The following is an 11,207-nucleotide window of genomic DNA, read 5'->3' as shown; positions in this document are numbered from 1 at the left end:
TTTAAAACTTTTTTTTTTTTTTTTTTTTAAATGAAACCTTGGTCCTTGCTCCTTTAACTGAAAAAAAAATTAGGGTTTGAATTACATTTTTCGAGTAGTTATAAGCTTGGAAAGACAGGGGGGTCGAATTCAATATTTTTCACAAAGTTTCTGACACACCTAGTGGGGGGCATCACATTAGTGAAACGAAAATTATTACTAACTGGAATTTACATGAAAATGCTTTTCTGCATAAATCATTAATTCAAAATTATTGCTAAAAACATTTCCAACAGATAGGGCCTGAGAAGCCTACAGACTATTTGGTGTCAAAAGTTGATTTGTGTTTTGATAAAAGTTCTGATTGCAAATCAGTCGTATGGTAGAAAAGTTTCAACGTCACCAGAATTTTTGTTGTGATTTTGTTTTGGAGGAAAATTCTTTTGTTACATATGACTGACACTACAACGAATGTCAGTTACAGAATTCAAATTAAATGGATGATAACGACCTGTCTAGTGTGCACGTGCACACACACAAATGTATATGAAAAGAAACTAATCAATCATACCATTTATTATAGGTGCCACAAGGTTTATGAAGAAGAACCTGAAGTCCTACCTAACTAATATTCCTTGTGAACCAAATGCAAGTGAGATCCAAACAATTGCACTTAAGGGAACAACGAGGATACTAAAAAGAGCTCTCGGTTGGTTTCAATAAAAAGCGGGGAAATGTTGGCAGCTGGTTTGGCTGCCCCATACTTAACGTTACAATCTTCAAAAGAAGAAAAAAAAAAAAAAAAAAAAAAAAAAAACCCAAAAAAATCACACACACACACACACACACACACACACACACAGAGGACGACATTTTCCTAGATACTACCTCTTTTTAGAGGGGAGGAATTTATTTCCTAGTAAAATTAACTTTTAACTATTCTGTTACATTCATGTTGCATGCACCGTTTTGGTCTTTCATTTTTTTTTTGAATTGCCACTTGGACTTTGGGTTAGGATATGTTTTTAATAATATTAAGTATACAATAGATTGCTCATGACTATTAAAAGCCAATTTTGCTCACTAATTCAAGCGGAAGTGCCACCTTCATTCATTCAGTAAAATTATATAGGCACTTTTGTTCCCATCTAAAGACCCCATTAGGGGAGCAGTGAGGGGGTAATTTTCCTCAAACACCAACCGACCCATAAGGGAATGGAAAAAGGAATAGAAAATTCTTTAGACGAAACGTTTTTAGAAGAAATATAAATTAACATCCTTGTACGAAAGTTACTCGAAATGTTTAAAAGTTGTGGTCAGAAAAGAATGCAAAAAAAAAATTCTGTTCAGGTATTAAAAACGGTTTTACATTTTTGTTTAATATTAATAAATATGATTAAACAAGAAATCATTTAAAATGAAAATTAGTTTCGTTTTTAGATAAACACAACATCAGGTAAATTTTGGTGGCTATTTTGTTTTGATTTCACTTATTCACATGTTGACATTTCAAGGATTTCCTCAATTTTACATGCATAATATTTAATGGATTTTGAATGGAAATTCCGTATTTATTTATATATATAAAAAAAAAAAACCTATACAGATTATTTTTCTCGCATTACAAAATTTTTTCTGAAGCTAAAAATAGTTTTATAATTCGTTTGATTTATGTAAAAGCTCCACCCCCTTTTGAATGAAATCGGGATTCTTTGAGGAGCACGAATGAACACTAATACTAAACTGACCTATAAACTTTGAATTCTAGCTAGACATTAATTTCCCATGGAAACGTTGACAAACAGGTTTGTTCTTCAAAATAAATAATTGCTTTTTCTTCAAGTGGCAATCATTTTGGAAATGCAAAAAAAAAAAAAAAAAAAAAAAAAAGGGCATTTTGTCACCTTACGTTATCAAATATTGGGTGATAAATATATAATTTCTAGTCAAGTATTAGACTAAATAACAAAGTAACCACCACCCTCATTAAATTCTAAAATGTATTTGTTTTAATTTTCCAGGATGCTAACATATTTGCAAAAACAAAGAAAAATCTTTTTCATCAACAACATAGGAGAGACAATTTTGCCAAATGGATTCCGAGTGCTTTGCCTGAAAAAGCCAAGTGATCATTACTGAAAAGGGTATTATGGTACATTATGACCATAAAAAAAAGTGAAAACTTGGTAAAGATTCAAATATTTTCAGACCTCAAAAGTGAGCAATCAGGTTAGCATATAAAATTTAGCGTTTTTATTACTGTACACAGATTCGAAAAAGTTGTCAACAAATATATAACAAATAAATGTTATCAAAGGCAAGATAAGTTACTTTTCTACCTAACTGGATATTTTTTAGTGTTTTTATTTTATGTAACATGCTTATTCAGCTTGAAAAACATGCATTGTTTACCGGTGTATTGGAAAATTACAAATGGCGCCCGACTCCCTCTTTGACATGGTAAGTTTGGGAAAATTAGTTATAAATAATAAAAAAAAACTATACAAAATATTGTTAAAAACCCGCCAAATATATGTCAGCCTATGTCTAGGTGTGTCAGAAATTTGGAGGATTTTTAAAGTGGGTTGTTTATTTTTTTTATGGAATATACTTCAAAATAAACAATTAAAGTTGTTTAAAAAATAGAAATATTTTTTATTTTTTAAAAAACAGTTTACAAAGTGCCTGCACGCATTCATGCAGCCATGTTTTTTATGCAATGAAATCAATTGAATTTTACGAGTTAAATTTGTTTTAATTTTTAAACTTTAAAAAGCTATAAAAAATTTTCTAATGGTTCAATTTTTATGATATTTTCAGGTACAATATGAAATTTTATGCTTTTTCCAATAAACTGAATATAATATTCTAGATAAGCGTTTTTTTTACCCCCCCCCATTTTAAAATGTCTATTCAAATGAAAATAATTTTCTCACCTCAAATTTATATCACAAATTAAAGATAAAAGATCAATAAATAAAATAAGCTAAAAAAAAAAAAAAAGAAAGTTATTTGCTGATTTACCTGTAAAGTCCAAAGTTTAAAACCTTTTTAAAAACCATGTTGAATTTTGTTTTTTTTTAAAGCGAAACCTTATAATCTTGTTATATTGTCCAGAAAATTTTGTAGAATTATGACAATTTTTTCTATTTCATTCAATGTTTTTTTTACATATTAAAAAAAAAAAAAAAAAATTCACTCCATAAAGAATATATTAAATCAAAAACTCGTATTTCTTTAAGAAAAAAAAAAAAAAAAAATTGTCAAGTGTTTTTCTTTTTTAAGGCAAAAACTTATAAGTAACATGTGACACATCTTTCTTCACGCACAAGGCTTGACGGCTAACGCGTATGTGATGTTTTTACGTGCTTCTATCCATCCGTATTTCAAAACAGGAAGAAACACCGCTTTAACACCGGTTAATGCTTACATAATGGCGGTCTTTTCAAATTGTTGTTTAAAAAAATTGTTTTATTTTAGAAATACATGGAATATAAAATATAAATATGGGCAAATTCTCATAAATGAAGAAAGGAAGCATCCATTGATTAGTATTTTATATAGGTAAGTGATTTTTTTGAATTTATATATATTTATTATATTTAGATTAAGTAAAAATTTGTTGAATTTCGTGAAATCTTTAAAAATATACAATATTTTTTTAACTGTTTTCTTTAAAGAAAACAGTTAAAAAAATATTGTATATTTTTCGATAAAACCTTTTAAGTTTGGTCTTTGCTCCTTTTATAAAAAAAAAAAAAAGAAAAGGTTTAAATTACATTATTCATATTGTTATAAGCTTCGAAAGTCTAATCACTTTTTTTAATGGCAAATTCTGACACTCCTAGCCTATGTCACGGTAACATATATTGAGCGAATTTGTAACAGTATTTTGTCTAGTTTTTTTTATTTTTAACTCCTTTTCCCAAACTTACCGCGTCAAAGAGAGAGTCGGACGCCATTCTTAACTTTCCAATACATCGGTAAACACTGTTTTTCGAGCTGAATAAACATGTTATATTAAATAAAAACACTAAAAACATATCCAGTTAGGTAGAAAAGTAACTTATCTTGCCTTTGATAACATTTATTTGTTATATATTTGTTTTTTTTTTTGACAACCTTTTCAAATGTATGTGTGTTCAGTAATACAAACACAAAATTTAACCTAAAATAATCATCCATTTACCAACCAGATAATGTTTGAACATCTAAGCATTTTAGTTTGGTTTTAGTTAAATGTTTTTCGTTTACACCCAGAAAGTGTTAAAAGCGTTTTTTTTTTTTTTTTAGGTTATTTCTTAAAAAATCGGAGCCCTTTGTAATTGAGAAAATAGTTCAATATTTCTTAGTTATATACCCTTAAAACGCAATATACGGTCAGAAACTTCTAGTCTAGAAATTAATCAGTTATGTCAAATTTCTATGCAAAACTTTTTTACTGCCAAGTTTTCCAGAGTGTTTACATGTAATCGCCTAAAAAAGTAGAAGCTCATGAGGTGTGGGGATAGAATAGGATAAATGTATCATGTATAAATTTATCTCGGGGGGAAAAAAAAAAAAAAAAAAAAGCGTATAAATAAAAACGTGCAGTAAAATAAATTTCGATCGTTCTAAATATCTTCACTGACCTCTTTAGCTAGCTGAAGAGGCCAGGGTTCACTTAAGATAATGAACAGAAACCTCTCCGGAATTAAAAACATGATAATCTTGTTTATCGCTTTCGTAATAAAAATAAAATTTTAAAAAAATGGTGTACACTGACCAGAAATTTTTTTTTAAATAAAAATCAAATTATAAACCAACGGTAAAGTAGAAACCACGCCCCATGATTTTTTTTTTTTTTACAATAAAATTAAATTCCAAACAAAATATATCAAAACTATTTAGATTTGTGGATGGAAAATCCTTACCTACATTCCATTTAAATGAAATTCTACTTTTATTAGGCGATTACGTGTGAACACCCTAGAAACATTTGGAGGGAATAAAACTGTTCAAATTCTGTGTACAAGCATCGTTCCCCCCCCCCTTATCCACTAAGTTTTTTATTATGTTCACACATTCATTTAAAAGTAGAATCTTTTTTTAAGGGGGGGGGGGGGTAGAGAAGATGTTCATAAAAAGCTAATACTTCAGTTTACTTCAACGTTTATTTTCCATGTGATCACTAAGAAATTACATGGAATTTTGAAAAATTCTATTTAGAGTAAAAAATAAATTGTCACTTAATTTGATCAAGTAGTTTTTTTGTTTTTTTTTTTAACGAAAAAAAAAAAAAAAAAAAAAAATGTTATACCGATCAAAAGGTACCCATGTTTCGATTTTTAAGAAAAAATTATTTAAGATGAGGAGGGGGATGTTGGCGCTTTAAACTGAGTTATCTCCCCGTGGTGTGTTCTAAAAATCCAAACTATTATAAGAAGCTTATTGGACATCAGTATTTCTTATTTTCGATTTTTGAGCGACTATAGAGACTTCCAGATGACCGTCTTATATCAGCCATTTTTTTAAATTCTAAATTGCCGCTACTTGTGTATCGAAGTAAGGAAACTTTAAGGTAAATGTTTACTTTAACTACAACAGAACACTGACCAATAAAATTTGTTTTTCCTCGGTTGTCGGGGTCGCCGACAACGAATCTGATATTTAAACCCGTCGCAAATTTACTGTTTGCATGGTATTAACCCCTGAACCCTTGCACTATTTTGTGCTAACTCATCGCCATGATGCGTTCGCGCATGAACGCGCGTAATAAGGTAGGGCGATGGAGGGGCAATGTAAACAGAATTTTTGTGAAAAATTAAACAGTTCTTCTGCTCGGTCTATGTCGGTGCGTTACTTACGGAAAAACGGTAAATTAAACTGCGGAAGCACCTGTTAAATATTGTACAAGTTTTATAATTGAACTCCCCCTCCTCCAAAAAAAATAAAAATGCTTTTGTAGACCGCTAGTGAAAACTTAATTTTTTAGATCAATTAAAAAGGCATAAAAAACTACGTAACACAGAAAACTGAACAACATTTTGTTTTTGAAAACTTTGTCATTTTAAATGTCTGCTAAAAAATTCTTCCGCGATGCGTCCATGCGTGTACGAATAGCATAAACGACGGCGGTGAGTTGGCACAAAATAGTGCGAGGGTTCAGGGGTTAATACCATGCAAATGGTAAATTTGCGACGGGTTTGAATATCAGATTCGTTGTCAGCGACCCCGAAAACCTATAAAACACCAAATTTTATTGGTCGGTGTTCTGTTGTAGTTAAAGTAAACATTTACCAACTAAGTTAAAACAAAAACCTTATCTAGGTAGGCCACGCTCGAATATGCGTGTTTACCTATGTGAATAGTAGGGACTGCCAAACGATTGTGAAGATTGGACCGTATGTTTCCGTGACGTCAGATTTGTGTACGAACTATTGAAAAGCAGAAGCGATTTAATGATTTTTTAAAACCTTTATCTTCTTCAAACTGCAATTAATAATTAATCTTTGTTATAATTTTGTTAGGTTTTAAGATTTACACAGTTTAATGATTAATAATATTATAAACATTTGTATATTAAATATGAAATACGGTTTTACGGAATGTTCTTTTGGTTACTTACGGGCCTCTATATTTTGTTCGGTAAAAATAAACAAAATGAGGGGGAGCCTACAAAATGCTTAATATTGTGCAATAATATTTTCAAATTGGTTTTAATCTGTCGATAAAATAGCTGACAAAAGTCATGTTTATATTAAAATTTAATATTAAAAAGAAATCTAAACAATTAAAAATCTATGTTGTAACCGAACATTTTGAAATAACGGAATTTTAATCGTTTTAATCTTTTAAAATTAATTGATGTTTACGAAGTTTCTTTTTCTTGGCAATTCAACTGATTATTGTATACATTAATTCGAAAAAAAAAAAAAATTAAAAAAGAAACAATATTAAGTTTATATCAATTTTTTAATTGCAACTTCAAGGTAAATTTTCGTTCAAATACGTGTATTTAAATTTAAAAAAAAAAATTTTTTTTTACTTATTTGAACTCTTATGTTTCATAAGTAGAAATTTCGATAGATTTAAATATATTTTGTTCGAATTTCGAAAAAATAAATATGGGGGGGGGCACACACTAAAAAAGTATTTCCCTTCGTATATTTTACGAAAACTGCATTTTATAGGTAATTTAATTCTAAAACGGATAAGTATCGAAAATTTCACGAAAATCTGGCCATTACTTGATTTTTGCTAGATTTATTAAATACGGGTATGTTTTCTCGTTCGAAATGTCTACTACATTGGAACGTTATTTTAAAGCGCCAATTATGTAAACACGATTTTTCGTCTCGCAATTTCATTATTTTGGTTCGATGAAAATTTTTTAAATTACTGGTTTATTTTGCCCTTTTAAATGCTACGAAAGTTATAATATTAATTTATAATAAAGTTACATCGTGTTACATATAGGATGGGGTAATTCTGTGGTCACTGTTGGCAGCCCCTAGTGAATAGAAAGCCGTTCCAGTAGAATCGCATGGCCACGGTTAAGCGATTCTCAAAAAGTCAAAAGATTTATAAAACTAATCCAAAAGGGTCTGTATTTTCTTTTCTGAAAGATAAAATTTTACATTTGGACACGTCCAAACGCGTATTTTGTTGGCGGGAAAATTAATTTTTAAAACTATATTCGGTGGTTGTACAGTTTAAGACATTCAGAAATGAAAATGTCGAAACAAAACATTTATGATACCGATCAAAAGGTAGCCATGTTTCGACTTTTAAGAAAAACTTATTTAAGATGAGGAGGGGGATGTCGGCGCTTTAAACCGAGTTATCTCCCCGTGGCGTGTTCTAAAAATCCAAACATGGCTACCTTTAGCGAGCTGTCACAAAAACGTTTTTCCTCTGTAAAAAAAACTCGATCAAATTAAGTGAAATTTTTTTCCGGAAAAATTCTGTCCAAAACGGATACGTACAACTTTTTCGATATTTTCATTTTTTTAATGTCTTTATTAAACTAAAAGTACCGTATAAACACCTCCAACCTATCCATATTAAGAACGGCTTTTGGAATAATCATCCCCAACTCGAAAACTACTACTACATACCACAATATATATATATATATATATGAGAGAGAGAGAGGGATGGGGGTGATTCTCGTTCAAGTCCGCCCTAATTAGCAATTTAGAAATCCTCGTTGTCTATCGCCATTACTTTATTCTGCGACGTCAGCAGGTCACGTAACTTAATTAGAATGGCCTTCTATTTACGTAGGCCACGCTCCAATAGGTTAATCTGCGTGTTTACCAAGTATTTTGCAAAAATGGCCAGAGGCATGTCACATGAGGTCCATGGTCATGGATACAATAAAGGGGACCCCCCGGCCCCGGGTCCACATAAGATTGAAATGAATTGCGTCTTATGCATAAGAACTATATCTATATATTAAATTAACTATATATTAAATCATGGTTCAAATTTGATTCGCTGACAGCAACCTTAAAGCCAAAAAAGTTCAAGATAAAAAAAAAAAAAGGAAAAAGAAAATCGATAAAGGTGAAGCATCTTTCCACCCTAAAAATCCTTTAAAATTACCAATATAAAGAGTTTTCGAGGGTACTAAAATCGAAAATCATGTTTAAAATTCTAGGAAACAAGTAGTTTTCAAGATACGAAAAAAAAAAAAAAAAAAGTTTCAAAAAGTGGGGGATCAACCTTTTTTTTTGTGGGGGGGGGTATTTGATAATTATGGTCTGGTAGACCATTAGACCAATAAAATCTTACCTTAAAAACTTGTTTTCTACGAATTTTCAAGTCTGCTGAAAATGAATATCGCATTTCAAATTTCCGCAAAAAAAGTAGTTCCCTATTTACAATGCCTCCCCACGGGACAGTTACGACACCAGGGTCGTCGTTTTTTTAACGTGGAATAAAAATTGTCTGTCGTGAAGGGTTTCGGGTTTGTATTACTGTACACAGATTCGAAAAAGTTGCCAAAAAACAAATAAATATTATCAAAGGCAAGATAAGTTACTTTTCTACCAAACTGGATATATTTTTTTTGTTTTTATTCAATGTAACATGTTTATTCAGATCGAAAAACATGCAGTGTTTACCGATGTATTGGAAAATTCAAAATGGCGCCTGACACTCTCTTTAACATGGTAAGTTTGGGAAAAGGTGTTATAAATAATAAACTAGACAAAATACTATTAAAAAAATACCGAATATATGTCAACTTATGTCACGGTAACATATATTGAGCGAATTTCTAACAGTATTTTGTCTAGTTTATTATTTATAACATCTTTTCCTGAACTTACCGTGTTAAAGAGAGTGTCGGGCGCGGGCGCCATTTTGAATTTTCCAATACATATTACATCGGTAAACACTATGCTTTTCGAGCTGAATAAACATGTTACATTGAATAAAAACACGAAAAATATATCCAGTTAGGTAGAAAAGTAACTTATCTTTCCTTTGATAACATTTATTTGTTATATATTTGTTTTTTTGACAACTTTTTCGAATCTATGTGTACAGTAATACAAACCCAGGGTTTCTCCTCCACCGACAGAACAAGAAATTGAAATGTAACATCTAAAGAACAGGTACTACACTTTGATCTTCCGGATTTTAAGGAAGAAGTTTTTATAAGTGGTGACCATTGTTGCACGCGCAAGTTCCGCCCCCAAAAAAAACAAGTGGCCATAAAATGGGTGCTCATTTTACGTTAAATTGATATAGAAAAGTGACCCCTCAATTTTTGAAACTATAATTTTTTCAATCTTAGAAATTACTTTCCTGGAATTTTAAACGTTATTTTCGGTTTCAGTGCCCCGAAAACCTTCTACTGGTAATCTTAAAAGGATTTTGAGGGTGGAAAGATGCTTCAGCAAATCGTTTTCTGCTTGAACTTTCGTAATTTAATATTTTTGACAAGACAAATACTTAAAACATTCTATAACAAACCGATATGTCGACTAAGCACCATTTTTTGTCAAGTGTAATTTTAAATACACATATTTGTCTTCTCCCCATGAGGATATAAACATCAGTTTCAAATGTTTAGCTCACCAAAAATAGAACAAAATTAATATTTCTTTTGAAAGAGGTCAGAAGATACTCTGAGCCTCATAAACAACCACTTGTGTAGATTTAATCAAATTAAAGGAAAAAAAAGGGGGGGGGGGATGAAAAGTTGATTCTTCAGAATGGAATAATATATATTTTAATTCTACGAAAACACTTTTAAAATCTGTATTTAAGACATACTAAAATATTTTTGATCAATAAATTATCTAAATTTTTAAAATCTGGAAATAATTTAATATTTTAAAAATTCATTAAATTTTCGGAAATGTAAAAATAATTAAAAATAATGGAAAACAAAGATTTTTTTCTTTAAGAAAAAGAAAAAAGTTCAACCATGTTGGATAAAAAAAAAAAAAAGCTTGTTCTTTCGAAAAAAAAATTTGCAATCTTTAAGTATTAAATCCTTTTCATGAAAAACTTCCAAAACATTTTTTTTCATGCGAAAAGATAGTAAAAAAGAAAAAAGCCATTAATTTTATAAATTACAAATTTAAAACCAGGAAAATAAACAAATAGAAATGCAATTATTTTCAAACGAAGTCAAGAAAACGAACAATAAAAAAAAATGTTTCTTAAAATGTTAAGCTTAGCTTTTCTGAAAATAGAAAAAAAGCATCAGAAAATAAAATGCAATATTTTCTTTCTTTAACAAATGAAAACAATTATGAAGTTGAAATATTTACAGTAAATACACGTTAAAATGGAATTTTTCAAAGTAATGATTACATACGTGCAGAGGATATATTTTTCTGGGGACTAAAAAAAAAAGTGGATACGTACGTTGTAGCAGGCACTCGGCAATTTCCGTAATGATTCGGACAAAATCGAGATTCACCGGATTTTTTTAATTTTTATTTTTATTATTAACTATTACCATTACCTATTTTTTATTTTCTAAATTCATTCAGAACGTTTTTTAAAAGGAATTGTCGGTAATATTAGGAATTTATTTAGAAAGAAAAAAAAGAGAGGTTAATTTTATCGAGTCAAAAATCATACCGGAAATGCACGTGAAACGAAATGTTTTCAATGTTTATGGAAATAAAGTACATTTGAATTGTAATTTTATGCTATAATTCTTATTGTAACATTAATAAAATATGTATATTTGCTAATAAAACTATTGATTATACGAAATG

General features: G+C 29.8%; 1 protein-coding gene across 3 annotated transcripts in view; it reads right to left on the bottom strand.

The window, feature by feature from the left end:
• Window positions 1-10,987, bottom strand: part of LOC145265402 (uncharacterized) — a 43,696-nt gene extending 32,709 nt beyond the window's left edge. Inside the window, exon 1 of one of the 3 annotated variants that reach the window (XM_080121225.1) lies at window positions 10,849-10,987. The gene's annotated coding sequence lies outside the window, so the exon portion shown is untranslated. Of the gene's footprint in view, window positions 106-10,798 lie in introns of those variants that run through there. The other 2 variants (XM_080121227.1, XM_080121226.1) reach the window with 2 other exon arrangements.
• Between the last annotated feature and the right edge of the window lie 220 nt (window positions 10,988-11,207).

This window comes from Euprymna scolopes, chromosome 40 (assembly GCF_053919585.1).
Source record: "Euprymna scolopes isolate OS-2025 chromosome 40, ASM5391958v1, whole genome shotgun sequence".
Classification (NCBI taxonomy): Eukaryota; Metazoa; Mollusca; class Cephalopoda; order Sepiida; family Sepiolidae; genus Euprymna; species Euprymna scolopes.
Note: the sequence above shows the minus strand (reverse complement) of the source record. Positions and strands in the feature narration are given on the sequence as shown.